The sequence below is a fragment of the Arachis ipaensis genome, chromosome B08, assembly GCF_000816755.2.
Source record: "Arachis ipaensis cultivar K30076 chromosome B08, Araip1.1, whole genome shotgun sequence".
NCBI classification, from domain to species: Eukaryota; Viridiplantae; Streptophyta; class Magnoliopsida; order Fabales; family Fabaceae; genus Arachis; species Arachis ipaensis.
The window spans coordinates 45,642,172-45,646,867 of record NC_029792.2 but is presented as its reverse complement, the minus strand read 5'-3'; positions in this window follow the sequence as shown (position 1 = coordinate 45,646,867).

Genomic DNA, 4,696 nt, shown 5'->3' with positions numbered 1-4,696 from the left:
TATTTAAACAATTTTTTTGATAAGATAAGATGAAGATATGATGTAAATATAAAGGTATAATTTTATATGATTTGAATTATAAAAAACGTTTGTGATAGTTATTTAAGGTCTCCAAAAATCGTTTTTGGTTTGTGCCATGAGTTCAATAGTGTTTTATTAGGTCAAAAGAGAGACTTAAAAAACTTTTTATTTATTTTCCACTAATGTTTCCAAAATTAATTGTGTAAATATTGTTTAATTTATTGTTGTGGTGGTATATGTAATTAAATTAATCGAAAGGCTTCGGGCTTTTTAGTATCCGCTTTAATTTGTATAAGACATTAAGACCTAATAACTTTTTATGAAAATACATTTTTGGTGTAAACTGTATAAGAAATTAAATGTTATCATTTCTGATATTATCTTATAGGAAGCATTTCAAGTGCACTGGGAGTACCGATGCTCTAGATTTATTAAAATATTTTTAATTTATTTTTATTTATTTAATTAACAAAAACAACCACCACCATTCGCGGCGGCCATAATAACCTGTGATTTTTCTATTGAAGTGATATTTTCTTGCTTAATTTTTGAAAGCCAACCGATGATTGTAGGGATTATAAACCGATTCTTAATATTTACACAGGTTGTTTTCGTACTGTCTAACAATATAATGTCATTCTCTCAAATAAAAATTAAGAACACATATTTAAGGATTTTTCACTTAAATAAAATAAAAAAATTTATTATTTTTAAAATTCTATTTTTAAACATTAATTTCTTAAATACGATTTTTTTTATTTTGAGAAAGTTCGTAATCGTTGCGCACTCTGACAAACTCTATAATTTTTGTATAGAGTTTGCGTGATGCTGGCGAACTTCACTTCAAATTTTAAAAAAAATGGCTAACTCAAATTATTAAGCTTCACAATAGAACCATTATCATCGTCTTCAAAGTATATAGGAGTACACAAGAGTATACAGGAATAAATCATATTTTTATTGGAGAAATAATGTTTTTTTTTATTTATAATGAAAAAATTCTTGTTAAATATGACTTATTCCCGTATATCTATGTATGTCTAGAGACGATATAATAGTTGCTATTGTAAGCAATATTGAAGAAGTCAGAGTTGTGGGCTTTTGGAAAAATTTGAGTTTTGTCGGCTTTGTAAAAAATTGAAGTGAAATTAGTCGGGGTCAGGCGAACTTATAGAGCTCGCCGGAAAGTGCGGCGAACTCGCCCTAAATCCAAAAAAAAAAAAATATCGTATTTAAAAAAATTAAAGTTAAAAAATCAGGAATAGAAAAATAATTATTGAAGGTTGTGATAGGCTTAGAGAAGGGGGGGTTGAATCTATGCCTTTCTTTTTAAGTTGCTGTTATGACCCTTTTTAAACAAACTTTCAATTCTGATTCTGTTTGAACTCAGTAGCGGAAATTTATGAGACAATTTATTTTTGTCTCATGAATATTAGAAAACAGAACAGTGCAGAGAAGAGAAAAGCTAATACCAGCATATATCCTGGTTCGGTTGCCTTGTGCTATGCAACCTACGTCCAGTCTCCTCCACAACAATGGAGGAATTTCCACTATAGTTAACAGTATTACATACACCAATTCCATAGGATTGACCCAATCCTTTCACACTCAAGTTCTAACCTAACTTGACATTGGCTATGCTAATACCTAACTATTCACTCTTAGTGCTAACCCAACTAAGAAAGGGATACCTCACAGGTACAAGATACAAGACATAAACATACCTAAAGAAATCTGAAAATAACTCTAGACTTTTCTCTCAAGTGTATCACTCAGCCTTTTTCCACTCATGGCTTTTACTTGAGCTTTCTCACAATGCCTTTTCTCACTAGAAATTACAGAAAGATAAACATTGAAAAGTACATTACAATCTGTAAAACATGAAGGAGATTGACTTCATCAACAGCCTCTGTGCTATGCGAAAAACTAGCTTAACAAGCCTCTGATTTAGTTCTTCATACTGGCGGAATGCACCTTTGATTAGGTTACACTGTCCAGTTAGTTGAACTTCTTCAAAGAGCTCTCTCAGAACAAAACCTCTATTCACTGGTTTTCTCTCCTTAGTTTCTGAATGAACAGAAAGTCATCTTTTATCTCCTTGCATGTTGCTGGGTTCTTCTTCCAAGGTCAACACCTTGAGCCTTGAGCTTCACCAACCCACAGATTCACTTTTTCTCATTTAACCTTAGAGTAGAAACTTTGCTTCTCACTTCTTCATCTTGACCGAAAGCCATAAACCAGTAACCATAGAAATCTTCTCATGGTCAACTTGATCTTAGCCATTGAGAAACTACTTGGTCCCCAAGTATCACTTGTGACTGTAGATGTAAAGCAGAATAGGCCAGAGAACAACTTTTCCTTGAATGCTATTTTCGGATAGAGCAGAGAGTTGGGAAGAAGAGAAGAAGATCTGATGCATGCAAGATGAGATGGATTACCTTTAACCTAAGCTTGATTTGGTTTGGATTTTCTGTTTTAGCTTCTGTGTTTCAAGCTTAAACTTTCTTTCTCTTGCTTCTTTGGTTACTAGCTTAGGAAAAAAGCTTTTTCTCTCTTTCTCTTTCTTACTTTTCTGAAGCTTTGATTTGACTTGGTCAGAGAGGAGAGTAACGTTGCTTTTGGTAAGGCAAGATGGAGGGAATTGAAATTCACTTTGGGCTTGGATCGGTTTGGTTCATGTAATCTATTTGGCCCATCAAATTCCTTTGGCTTCTTTATTTGCTTTTTCTTGGGCTTCTGAATTTTTGCTTTCAGCCTATTTTCCTTGCTATTTGTTTTGCATTTCATTGGGGCTACTTAATATTGAATTAAGATCTGCAACACATAATAAATAATTAGTAATAAGTAATTATAATTAAACAACACTAATTATTTATTTTACCTAAAAATAATGTTTGTCATCACTAAGTATTTTAGTTAATTTCTTAACTCAACAATCTCCCCCTTGATGACAAACATGTTTTAAGCAATAATCAAAAGGAAATGAGTTTGATTCAGGTTTAGAAAACTCCCTTTGATTTTTGTCATTTTGCTTTTGTGTTGCTCTCCCTAGATTTATGCTTTCCTCCTTGTTCCTGTTTTACATTGCACTTAAAGAGAGCACAATACAGAGCTATACACTTTTTTATAAGGGATCTCAAATGAGCAACACTATATAACCAGCCCAAACATCAAGCTAATATTAGCAGCAAAAGAAATTCAGCATGTGAAATCAAGTTTGAATGCAGCGATGTATGCCAAAAACTTATAACACATTTACCATCCTATATTATCCTACTCCCCCTTTTGTCATCAAGGGCGAATAATAAGTCTGATCATCAAAACAAATTCTTGAATCCTGCAGAAAAGAGTTAGTTCACAGTACAAAGTACTGACTAATCTACCAAAGGTACAGCAGTATCTAGAGTTATTACAGTCATCCAAAATGAAACAGTTCAAAAGTAGCAAAATAAACAGAATTCATGAGACAAAAAGAGAGCAGCAGCAGCAGTTTTCATGAGACAAATCCTAGGCATCAGAACCATTCCCCTCCAAAGCAGCTTCCTCTTCAACATCAGTGGCAATGTCTTCATCATTTTGAAAGTTATCAATGAAGGTCATGAGCACGGCTACCCTATCCCTTGATTTCTTCAGGAAGTTCTCATGCTTGCTAGCCTGCTTCCTTTGCTCTTTGCTCATTTCAATCAAGTGATTTGATCGGGAAACAAACTCTTGAGCGACATCCTTGACCACATTCAGCAGAGCAGATTTCTTCCCAGTGGAGATGGAAGTACACTCAGTGGATTGAGCAGGAGAATCATCAGGGACAAAATCATCATCTTCATCATCTAGGACAACTCTTTCAGATCTAGTGGGTCCTTTGTTCTGTTTCACTGAACCACCCCCATTTAGGTATGAATGTCTATTTTCATAGTTTTCATTGGTCAAGTCAATACCAAAATACTCAAATATGCAAGTTAGAAACATGCCATAAGGAAGTGCTTTGTCCTTTTCACTCCTAACAGAGTCAAACATATATCTAACCATCAAGTATGTAAATGAAATTTCAGTTTTGGTGAGAAGGGCATATAAAACAAGAGTATCAGTGTAGGAAACCCTTTGATATGAGCCACTTTGAGGCAGAATAATGTGGTTGACCATTCGGTGCAATTGAGTACGCTCATATCCTAGGGCTTTGTGAGTAGGTGTAATGCCATCAATTAAAGAGACATGTTCACAGATGTGTGCTAATGCATCATGATAAGAAATTCCAACACCTTCATCCTACTTAACCGAAGTGTAAGCACAAGGCCCAACATCGGTATACTTCAAAGCATCACTGATAGTTTCATTATTTAAAACTATGTCTCGTCCCTTTACATATGAGTGAGCAGTGCCTTCATGATAAGTCATGTTTGCATAAAATTCTTTGACCAACAAGGGATAAACAGGCTTTTTGATGTCAAAAAGGTGATTCCAGTCCAAAAAAAGCAAGTTATCAACAAATGGAAAACCTTTTCTTTTCAAAGATGGCAAATCAGCGATAAAAGAGGGACATAGGGTACGATACTGGATAACCCCCTCATAAAAATTATTGTTCATGGCAGATTTGAATCTATAAGGTTATAGTTTGAACGAGAAGTCAAAAAGTGAGCTTTATGATCAAAAGGGCCAATGTCTAGTTCTTTAGCTGACT